We start from the raw sequence: 13,133 nt of genomic DNA, 5'->3' as shown, positions 1-13,133 counted from the left end.
ATAGCGGAATGCAGTATTAAAGTTGTTGGTACAAATTAATTCGGATGCAGTCGAGTTTGAATTAAGATTTCAATTCCGTTTAGATTTGGTTGTCTTCCGGTTTTTCAGTGGTAATCTTAAGCTTCCAGACCCAGTTGTCTAGTACTTGAATTACGAAGAAAATGAAGACAATACGCGGGCGTATTTTGCAAATCTGATGAATTAAGCTTAATAGAGTTGTTTCCAATTTTTTGAAACGCTTGTATTATGTTCTATATTAACTAAAAGTTGCCTTAAAATTCAACTTTTATACTAAAAACGGCTTTAAATATGTTAAATTAACAAAATATATTTTGACAGATGCTTTCGCGCCCAAAACGCTCTTTGAAAATTGTGTGACGTCACAGTTTACGGTTTGACACATAACTACATACACACGTAGAAGATACGAACTGTCAACTGACATTTGTCATTTGTTGTTTATCGCCTAACTGTCAACAGTGTCAATCCGAGAGTTGTGACGTCATCAGAATCTTCAATGACGTTTCGGGTTTGGTCACGTGACGTGTGCCAAAAGATATTTTAAATTCAATATTTACAAAAATATGGTCATTACAGGTCCCCTAAAAGTAGTTTAACATGTTCTTATAATCCAAAAGAATTTATTGGGATACAATTCTGCCCTAAGATTTGTAGATGGAAACAACCCTATTCCGAACTCGCTGCATAATAAGCATAGTATGCAGTGAAATACAGGTGATTTAGGAGACGTAAGGATGATTGACACAGCACATTTAGTAAATTATAAGCAACTATTCGTATTAGCGTTTTTTTATCGTGTTGAAAAAAAAAGTAGTTAATGTATTTACGAAATGCATACAAATATATCATAGGCTTAGTCGGCATCATTTTGAGCGATGGCGCCATAATCGACGACCGGTGTGGCCTAGTGGGTAGTGACCCTGCCTACGAAGCTGATGGTCCCGGGTTCAAATCCTGGTAAGGGCATTTATTCGTATGTATGTATGTATGTATAAACTCTTTATTGTACAAAAGACAAAATATAAATATGGCACAGGATAAGCAGTACAAAGGCGAACTTATCCCTTTAAGGGATTTCTTCCAGTTAACCTTTGAGTAGATGAGAATTGATGAAGAATGGTAGACAAATATAGCACTGAGTACAATAGACTAGAGGAAAATCAAAAAAAAAAAATATTCGTGTGATGAGCATGGATATTTGTTCCTGAGTCATGGGTGTTTTTTATGTATTTAAGTATTTATAAATATTTATATATTAAGTATATATATCGTTGTCTAAGTACCCTCTACACAAGCCTTATTGAGCTTACTGTGGGACTTAGTCAATTTGTGTAATAATGTCCTATAATATTTTTATTATTATTATTTATTATCACCTTTGGCCTATGCCTGGTAAGATGGCGCCACTTTTTGATATTTACCAAAATTAACGCATATCAGTGAAACAATAATAATCAAAGTCAAATGGCGTCCTAAAAGTTTTAATCATTTGTCGAAAGATGGCAGTAAATTTATTGTGGCTACAAAGTTTTCTTTGACAATCCACCTCTATTTAAAATTATCTTTGCTTATATCTTTTTTTTTTTTTATACTACATCGGTGGCAAACAAGCATACAGCCCGCCTGATGGTAAGCAGTCTCCGTAGCCTATGTACGCCTGCAACTCCAGAGGAGTTACATGCGCGTTGCCGACCCTAAACCCGACCCCCCCTCGTTGAGCTACACACAAACATCTAAACATTCTTTAATTTTTTAATGGCTTATGAAAGCAAAAACTATAAATACTTTCATTTTATTAAAATCAAAAACACACTTAAATAATAAGTAATAACAAACTTCGAATAACATGTAACGTAAAAATAAAACTACCTACAAAACTGAAATTTATACCTAAAAAAATCGGTGACCTAGCCCAATATCTTATACCTTTAAACGAGCAATTCTTGTATATATATAAATATATATATTTCTGTGATCTCGGAAACGGCTCTAACGATTTCGCTGAAATTTGGTATATGGGGGTTTTTGGGGGTATAGAATCTATCTAGATTAGTCTTATGTTTGGGAAAACGCGTATTTTCGAGTTTTCATGCGTTATTCTTTCGACGCAGAATATGGTCGCTAATTTCGTGTTGCCGGCCACTGTCCGTCTGGTCCAGCGGGTTAAGACGCGGACTGCTAAACTAGTGTTACGGGTTCGAATCTCGCCCGGTGACTAACTTATGTTTTTTTTTTATATGTTCAAGTTTATATATAATTTTTTGATTTTTATTGTTTTATACAAGTTTAATTTAGTAAAAAAATGTAGTTAAGATTATCACCTATACACCACCATATTACAATAAATAGTTATAACCGAGCAAAGCTCGGTCGCCCAGGTACTGTTTAAGTATTAAGTTAGATCATCATAGAACTCTTTTGATATCGACAGTATCACCTTTTTCTTGAGGATTCTCTAGACGATTTGGACTTGTAAGTACACCATAAGACAATAAACATGTCACATAAGACTACTAATGCAGCTGTCAAACCGACACGAATTACAACTCTAGTGCTTTTATGGTGGGTCGTAGGTGTCAAAAGTTTTTTTATTGATAGCTCTAATTTCGACATCATTTTGGTCAACGGGTATATCAATGTGTATTGGAAAGTCATGTCGTCTTTAGATCGGCTATAATGGTACGTCTATACAGTATGTATCTGAACCCCTAGTGTAAATTTATTCGATGACGTGACGTACGTGTTTGCGTTAATTCTTATTTTGTATGGGATTTTGAGTTTCCAAAACGTTCCGCTTGGCGCGCTGTTTTTAAATCTCATACAAAATGAAACTTAACGCAAACGCGTAAGTCACGTCACGCTATCGAATAAATTTACACTAGGGGTTCTAAACGTAAAGCAATTACTCAAACCCGTTAACGTTTAGGTCACACTGCGCAACTTTTACTATGGGACCAATTCCGAAATCGCGAAAAAAAATTTACATTTCCATAGGATTTTTCAACATCAGACCAGCAAAATGTATGAAACAACCAAATATTTTTTCGCGATTTCAGGATTGGTCCCATAGTAAAAATTTACTATACCATAGTAAATATCAAGGTCAGACAGCCAAAATGTATGAAACATTTCAGGGTTGGCACCATAGTACAGTCGCCATCAGATATATTGGAACGGCCAAGGTGATCAAAAATATCTGAACACGCACTCTAACGCCTTGACAATAGAGGCGTGTTCAGATATTTGTGAGCACCTTGACAGCTCCGATATATCTGATGGCGACTGTACATAGGATGTGATAAATATTGTAATTGTTTAGTGTTAGTATAAGTAAGGTGTCGTAAAATTATTGTCTGAACTCCTAGTGGGAATTGTGTTAGGATGTAGGCTAAATTTATCATTTTAGAACCTTATCCGTGTATATTACTGGCCTGTATCTGTTTTTTCCCCAATAAAGAAAATAAAACAGTAAAAGTTGCTCAGTATGACCTATATTATTGCAGTTCAGTAAATAAACCCTACTCATAGTGTTGTGTTCCTGCCGGTGAGTAAGGTTGCCAGAGCTCAACGAGGGGGGTGGGGTTAGGGTCGGCAACGCGCATGTAACTCCTCTGGAGTTGCAGGTGTACATAGGCTACGGAGACTGCTTACCATCAGGCAGGCCGTATGCTTGTTTGCCACCGACGTAGTAAAAAAAAAAAAAAAACACTGTGTATAGAGGTATATTTATGGAGAAGGAGATCACTGCAGTTGATACGAATCAGACAAGTGGCAGTCATAGGACCGTTTTTAGGGTTCCGTAGTCAACTAGGAACCCTTATAGTTTCGCCATGTCCATCTGTCTGTCTGTTCGAGGCTTTGCTCCGTGGTCATTAGTGCTAGAAAGCTGAAATTTGACGTGGATATATAAATCAATAAAGCCGACATAGTCGCAGAATAAAATCTAAAGTTTTTTTAGGGTACCTCCCCTACACGTAAAGTGGGGGTGAATTTTTTTTTGCTTCAACCCTACAGTGTGGGATATCGTTTGAAAGGTCTTTCAAAACTAGTAGGGGTTTTCAACAAACATTTTTTGATAAAGTGAATATATTCGGAGATAATCGCTTCGAAAGAAAGAAAAAATATGTCCCCCCCCCCTCTTACTTTTGAACCATAGGTCAAAAAAATATGAAAAAAATCGTGGAAGTAGAGCTTAAGAAAGACATTAACTGAAAACTATAGCGGACATGATTAGTTTAGCTGTTTTTGAGTTATCGCAAAAAAAATCCTCTTCATAGTAAAAAGATGTACTATCCACAGTTCATTCTTTGGATAATAATCTACTATACTTTAAGCTCCAGTTTAGCTTATTGTGATGGAAGAGTAACTACGGAACCCTACTCTGAGCATGGCCCGATATGCTCTTGGCCGATTTTTTAAAGTCTAACATGTACTTAGAATTTCATATATATATTATGTATTTATTCCGTCGCTATGTACAATGTAAATGTAATAAAACGATTCAAGCTGTACGTTCTAAGTTTACCAAGTGTAAAGTAGCTGCTGGGTACGAGACTTGAGACAAAATATATTTTTCTTGGCTTCATTGAGTTACCGCGCTCTGAAATCCGATTCAACAGACGCTGTAGGGGTTAACGTGGTTATAATATAAGCTTACGGCGATTAAATAATAATATGAGCGTAGCAGAAACCTCAGGAATCTTTTTTTAGGGTTCCGTGCCTCAAAAGGAAAAAACGGAACCCTTATAGGATCACTTTGTTGTCCGTCCGTCCGTTTGTCTGTCTGTGAAGACCCTTTTCTCAGGAACGCGTGGAGGTATCAAGCTGGAATTTATATCAAATACTCAGGTCTACTGTCCTCTTTGGAGCTGTGAAAAAAAAAACACTTCTAAGCCAACGCAATCAACAGATACAGCCGTGTATCCCGCAAATTTTCGACACTCGCAAGGGAATCAAAACCTACTACTGCCCGTGAACGCAAAATCTTGAAATTTGGTACGAAGCAACGTCTTATACTCGTAGCACAGATAAAGTTAAAGTACTGTAGGTTTTGATTCCCTTCTTAGTGCCGAAAATTTGCGGCATAAACGACTGTATCTTTTGATTGCGTTGGCTTAGAAGGTTGATTTTTTCACAGCTCTAAGAGACACGGACGGACAACAAAGTAATCCTATAAGGGTTCCGTTTTTTCCTTTCGAGGTACGGAACCCTAAGAAAGTTCCAAATCGTAAACCAGAGGCGCTATTATAAATGGTCTAGGACGATATTTAATGTTTATCAATTATCAACTCTATGGTCCTACTGACCTATGTACTGGTCTGTGGTCTCTATGGTCTCTATGGACTAATCACCGGAAGCGTCCACCTCGTTTGGCATAAGTTGGGATAAAAAATAAACATAGGCATAGAGAAATAAGAAGTAAACATAGAGTGCTCACTCCATACATCAGTTTTGGTACCAAAACGCTTATTATTTTCTAAGTCGACATCTAGCATCGAAATGCGGAATTATCAGTACCGCTACTTGACACTAGATGTCTCGGGTGTCGCGACTGACGTAAATTGTATTTACAAGCAGAAGGAGTAGATTGATTGATGTATTTATTCGTTATAACATAGGTACATTGTATTGGTCTTAAAGGTAAAGAATATTGCGAAGACTATAAAAAAAATATAGAAAATAAAGTTCCGGTTAATCCGGTTATAATATTAGCTGGAAATTTGAGCATTAGACTTTTCGTTCGTCGCGACATCTATTGTCAAGTATCAGTACTGATAATTCCGCTACTCGGTGATAGATGTCGATTACGAAAATAAAAAGCGTTATGTACCAAAACTGATAGATCTATGTTTACTTTTTATTTCTATATTACATACGTAAGATCAGCAGGGGTAAGAAAAACATAGTTTACATGCTCGGGGCAAGTAAAAAAATTATCTAAAAGTGTTTTCTTGCTCCGGTGTTTCTCTAACCCACCTTTCCTTACCTATCACTTTTATTTAACCGTTTTCTCACATTTTCTCGTGCCTTGCACCACACGTTGCTTAGTGCAACTCCGGCTATGCAGTGCATTACTGCACAGATGCAACATCAATACTTCGTTATTAGGCACGGATACCGATGCACTATATAAACTTTCCATCAATGCTTGTAAAGTGTTATATTATAGGCGTACAGTGAGTAATAGCTTATTTTACACCAATGAGATTCGTTCAGAATTTTCAGCCTTAGGGCCAGCGGGCACTGGACCCGCATTGCATAGACTTCGTCGGGGGGCCCCGGATCACGCGTTTCTGATCCCCCCTCCATTGTGAGGGTGCCCTGGCGTTAAGCCGGGGCTGCCGGAGGGCGCCGTGGTGAATGTCATCATCGATCCCAGTGCGCCCTCATTAACGGCAAAGAGGGTGAAACGCCGGAGTGGGTTTAGTGGGTAGGGCTAAATTCTCCCCCCCTCTTCCCAGGAGAGGGGAAAGGAGTGGCGAGTCCCACACACCGTGCGTAAATGCATTCCCACTCCGTCAACAAAAAAAAAAATCTGGAAATCCATGGTCTCTGCCTACGCTCAGTCGCATTGTTCAAAACAGACTGTCTGCAGTTATATATCAACTTATAGCACAGAATAAAAAATAAATAAATAAATAATAGTACTACAGTACAGAAAGGAAACTTCCTACAAAACCGAAGTTTGACTGCGATTCAGGGTCGAATCATGTTGTCTCTTTCTAATATATGGCAATATCCCTTTCGGCTATTTAGGGTTGTCAAAGTTCTGCCCACCCCAATATTTACTCGTAGCAATCATCAGCCGAGCGGAGCCGAGAACAACCGAACGCTACAGTTCCCCCCCCCCCCCACCCCCCACTGCTTATAGTGGAAGGATTGATGGAGTGTTAGTGATATTGGCCGCGCAATGGCGAACGCAAAAAAATTGATTACAGAAATCACACATGCAGGTAAAAAAGTATTATACAGAGATGATTTAAGTGCTTTTAGACTTTGGAGAGATTACTATCTAGGAAATATCCGGACTTTTGTCAGGATATTAAATTTTTCCATATGGCAACCCTATACGCGTTCAGCATTCATCGCTCAACAAACTGTTTTATTGTTTTAGTTAATTGTATGTCGGAACGGTGAAAAACTAACTAAATATACGGAACAATGTGACAAAGAAATCATTTTTTTTGACTAATTTTCTAATTCAAATAATTTTCGAACGTGAAGTGCGAGGGAGACGTGAGGGGTGCTGTAGTTTTAGTGTTGCGGATTGTCAATGGATGCTGGCAAAGCGAATTAAGAAGACCAAAACAGACGACTTTCTGCTAATATTATAATCAGAGTAACCGGAACTCTATTTTCAATTCTTCAACAGACTTTGTTTGCCGCGTCATCTATTTTCGAGAAGCTGTACTGAGAGTTCCGCTACTTGACGCTAGATGTAGACTACGAATATAATAGTATTTTGGTAACAAAACCGTTGTATGGAGTGAGCTCTCTTGGTCTTCCTAATACTCTTTGATGAGAGCAGCGTGCATGCCATTGAGGTTTATCGTACCAGCACCGTATTTTTCATTTCTCATGCTTTAGAGCATGAGTGGGTCATTGTTGTTCTCAAAACTGTGCAGAAAATGATACGTTTCTGCTCTAGAGCACTGTACTTTCTAAGTACGTTTTTTTTTTGTTTATGGGTACTTTTCATCCCTTGATTAAAAATCTACTATTCTCTAGAATATGCGGAAATCGTCGGAGCAGTGCGTAACTGCGTATACAGCTAAGGCCGTCATTTGGAAATGCGATTAAAAAAATATATCATAAAAGTAATTAACTCCCTAGTTGAGGTTTGTCTGTTTTTTTAATCGGAAATCTGCCGCTGTAGATAGAGCAAAAATTTCCTAAATATGAAGTGCTTTACGGAACAAAAAATCTAAACTCCGTAGATATCGCAAGTATTTTTCCCTCTAGATTGAAATAGCTAGGACAGTCTGCATTTCCAGCGTGCCGTCTCGGCATACCGCCGGCATTGTTCTGAACAGACTGTGCTGTTTTATATCGATTTATTGGAAGGGTGCTATTATCCCCGCTCTCCCCTTTTACTTGAGATTATGGTAAATTATCGGCACGTTAAAAATAATTCGCAGTCTCTCATCGAATTATTTTTACAGGCCGAAAGAATTGGATTTACAGACATTATCCAGGGTGATTTTGTTTTTTAGATAAATACTCCATTCTTCTAAAATTATGACTTAAGTTCAGTGGGACTATTTCGCCAGTAGGTATTAAGTAGGAGCTTCAAAATTCAAAATTCAAAATTCAAAATTTTATTCTGCAAGTAGGCCTCAAGGGCTCTTTTACAAGTCAATACAACATTTACAGTAACATCATATAGTGACATGAAAAATACATAACAACATTTTATAAATACAACAGCCAATACCTGGGTAAACATTACATTATAATAATCTTAAAATAAATAATTACTACAATACAATAGAGATGTATAGTCTCTATGGTTAAAAACACATTAAATCTGGAGATGTAAAAGGTCCCCAATGTCAGAGTACTAATATTAATAAAATTTGGAGGTGTAAAGTCTCTCCAAGTGTCAAAATAAAATTTATACTAAATAAATAAACCGCGTCTGGACTGTTAAACTAGCAGTCTCATAAACTAATGCTACATTCTGTACATAACTAGTATGTACCAAGTCAAGTATATTATACAATATGACAGAGACGTATAGTCTCCACGGTTAATACATTAAGTTTGGAGATGTATAAGGTCCCCACGGTCTGAGAAAAATAATAATACACAATAATAAGATTTGGAGGTGTAAAGGTTCTCCAAATGTCAAAGAATAAAAAAAATAAAAAATTGTATGAAATACATATTTCACGTCAAGAGACTGTTAAGCTAACAATCTTAAAACTAGTTCTACAGAATACATAACTACTATGTATTTAATATGTCAATGTCATCATCAAAATAACTAAAACATAACAAACATTAATACATAAGGTTGAACAGCTAGAAACAACAGCGCCATATGCCTCTCCGGGACACTGCACGCAAAACTATTACAGCTTTTGAGACTGGATACTTGGCCATGATTCCGTGTCTCCCAAGTAGTCATCTATTTTATAGTATCCCTTTTTGAGAAGTGCATTTTTGACGTATTGCTTGAATGAAGTATAGGGCAGGTTCCATGCCTCTAAGGGTACTTTGTTATAAAATGTTACACAGTTTCCCATGAACGATTTTTTAACTTTCTGTAGACGAAACTTGGAGACTACTAACTTATGTTTATTTCGCGTATTATAACTATGGATATTAGACAGTTTCTTAAAGGACTTTATATTCTTATGCGTATACATTATCACATCTAGTATGTATTGTGAAGCTACTGTGAGAATATCTATTTCCTTGAATCGTTCTCTCAGTGAGTCACGAGAAGCCATGGTATAAATGGATCTGATTGCCCTCTTCTGAAGAACGAAGATGGTTTCTATGTCAGCTGCTTTGCCCCACACCAGTATGCCATAAGACATAATACTGTGAAAGTAACTGAAGTAAACTAGGCGAGCTGTCTCCACGTCAGTAAACTGCCTGATTCTTCTTACTGCATACGCGGCAGAGCTCAACCTTTTCGCCAGGGCAGATATGTGAGGGGCCCATTGCAGTTTACTATCTAAAGTAAGGCCCAGAAAAACCGTATTCTCGACAAGGTCCAGCGTTTCGCCATTTAATGTGATGATAGTTTCAGATTTTCTTACATTCGGCAGCGAAAATTTGACACATTTCGTCTTTTTCGCATTAAGAAGTAAGTTATTTGCTGTGAACCATTCTAGTACCTTTTCCAAAGTTTCATTGACTTGGCTATAATCGCTCAGTTTCCTGTCAACTTTGAAAATTAGTGAGGTGTCATCAGCAAATAAGACTATCTCACATTTATGTTTTACAAGGTTCGGCAGATCATTTATATATACAAGGAAGAGAAAAGGACCCAAAATTGAACCCTGTGGAACTCCGAGCTTTACAGTCATTCCAGTAGACTCCGTTCCATTTACAACCACTTTCTGGGTTCTTTGGTTTAAGTAAGACTTAACAAGGCTTAGAGCTTCCGTTGACAGACCGTAGTGCTTCAGCTTGTGTAGAAGTGTGTCATGCTCCACGCAATCAAATGCTTTGGACAGATCGCAGAAGACACCTATAGCATCTAGCGAGTGTTCCCAGGCGTCGTATATGTGCTTGATTAGTACAGAGGCGGCATCAGTCGTCGAACGACCTCTTGTAAAACCAAATTGCTGATCTTGAAGTAGTTCATTCGAGTTGAAATGTCGAAGCAATTGGTTTAATACAATTTTTTCAAACACTTTACTGAGAACAGGAAGTATTGAAATAGGTCTAAAATTTCCAAGGTCATCTTTGCTGCCCGCTTTAAATAGAGGAATGACCTTACTGTACTTCATCAGATCGGGAAATACACATTCTCTAACACAAGCATTAAATATATCGGCCAAATACGGTGCCACTACGTCGATTACAGATTGCATGACTTTCACAGAGATCCCCCAAAGGTCCTCAGTATTCTTTAATTTCAAGGACTTGAACGTTTTAATGATTTCATGGGGGTCAGTATATTGGAAGTATAATTCCATGCTGCATTTCTTGACATTGTTTGTATCCAAGTAAACACCAGCCTTTGCTACAGAGGAGTTCAAGTTCCGTGTAGCATCTGTGGCTATGTTGGTGAAAAAGTGTTGAAAGGCGCCAGCAACATCCAGGTCTGCAGACAATATTCGGTCTTGAACTTTCAGTCTGTAGTGGCCATCACGGGGTTTCGTTTTTCCAGTTTCAGTGTTTATTACAGTCCAAGTAGCTTTTACTTTATTGTCAGCTGACCTGACTTTCTGACCTATAAAAGCAGACTTAGCCGCGGCGCAGACTTTCTTAAACACTTTTGAATATTTTCTTACATATTCTGCAAAATTCTCGTCATGGTTAATGCTCCTCATTTCATACAGGTCATACAATCTATTCCTACTCTTATGGATGCCCACTGTGGCCCATTCACTAAACCTTGTTTTCAGTGATCCTTGCTTTAGAGTCTTTGTTTTAAAAATATTCTTGTGGACGTCATGTATCACATTCGACAGTTCCTTGTATAGTGTATCAGGATCTTGCTCACCTGTAACCAGTGCTGGTACCTTGGATATAACACCTTCTCTAAACCTTTCCATTCGACTGGCAGTGATGGGTCTATATGTAAATGATTGCTGTTGTCTTATAACATTGACTTGGAAATAGGCTTTTTGACCACAGTGATCAGAGTTGAAACAGCTAAAGATCTCTTTTTTTATAACTTCACAATTATAGAATACATTGTCCAAACATGTCGCCGTGCTAGCTGTAATCCTTGTGGGCTCGTTGAATAGCGGAAACAAGTCAAAAGACTGATAAAGGTTTAGAAGTCTTACAGTGTGTGCATGTGTGGGATCTAATATATTAACATTAAAGTCCCCACAAACTATTATCTTCTTACTGCTAACAAAGACTCGTTTCAACGCATCTTCCATCACGGACTCAAACTGGCTAAAATCCGACGAAGGTGGTCTATAGACACATATTATAATGTGACTCTCCATTTCCACACATGATACCCACCACTCTAAATACGACTAGAATTGTACGGTTAGTACAAGACAGTGTACGGTGATTTTATCAGCTCTTATCAATCGATAGCTGGACTTTACAAGTAGCGCGTGGACTACCGGCCGTTGACTCCAAAATGGTGGTTAAACGCGTTTCAAGATTAATTCTCTATTCACTGCACACTACCACATTAGTTTACTGTATAATCGTATACCTTTAAACGAGCAATTCTTGTATGTATATATATATATATATATATATTTCTGTGATCTCGGAAACGGCTCTAACGATTTCGCTGAAATTTGGTATATGGAGGTTTTTGGGGGTATACAATCTATCTAGATTAGTCTTATGTTTGGGAAAACGCGTGTTTTCGAGTTTTCATGCGTTTTTCTTTCGACGCAGAATATGGTCGCTAATTTCGTGTTGCCGGCCACTGTCCGTCTGGTCCAGCGGGTTAAGACGCGGACTGCTAAATGAGTGTTACGGGTTCGAATCCCCGGTGACTAACTTTTGTTTTTTTTTTTATATGTTCAAGATTATATATAATTTTTTAATTTTTATTGTTTTAGACAAGTTTAATTTAGTAAAAAAATGTAGTTAAGATTATCACCTATACACCACCATATTACAATAAATAGTTATAACCGAGCAAAGCTCGGTCGCCCAGTAGGGCTAAGATGGTCGGCTCTTTATCATTTGTCACCATGCCTGTCACGTTCTAACAAATATGTAAGCGCAAAAGTGACGGACATAGTGACAAGTGATAAAAATGGAACCATAATACCGCCGCAGGTACTAAGCTATCGATATGACACTTTAAACTATATTAATGAGTGAAAACAAAGGAATTAATCACGAGGCGTGACTATCAAGTCAAGATGGCGCTCGAACCGAAAGTCCTAGATAATTACTTAGGTATACAGTCTCTAGATATAGAATTACACAGTCCGTCCAGAAATTATTCAAATATAATTGTGATTATTGTTATATCATTGTACAGTCAACCAATTTGAATCCTAGGCCACTATAGAACCTTGTCGCTTTAACTAGTCTATACATGACATGCATCACTCAATAAGCACTGTCGTAGAAGTCATTATGACATGGTTTTATATTGGCCTAGGAATCAAATTGGTTGACCGTACGTTCGAATACTTGGAATTGGCCTGTAAACGGGTCTTTACAGTATGTACACGTATGTATATACTGTAATGTAAAATAAATATCAAATCATAGACAGCGCACTTCACTCCGTCAATAACGCCTAGGTTCTTAGCTACTATAGCGCTACTCTGGAGAGATTTGGAACTATTATTTATAGCTGATAGCTGGACACTTTTGCAAGTTTTGTCTAAGGAGATTCTGTTCCTTGCCTCTACCTTCTATAGTTCTGCTGTAGGTATGAAGTGTGGAATTAAAAGGAGGAAAATCTCTTATGGCAGAACTATTGCAAAAGTGAC

The sequence above is a fragment of the Cydia pomonella genome, chromosome 16, assembly GCF_033807575.1.
Source record: "Cydia pomonella isolate Wapato2018A chromosome 16, ilCydPomo1, whole genome shotgun sequence".
Taxonomy (NCBI): Eukaryota; Metazoa; Arthropoda; class Insecta; order Lepidoptera; family Tortricidae; genus Cydia; species Cydia pomonella.
Note: the sequence above shows the minus strand (reverse complement) of the source record.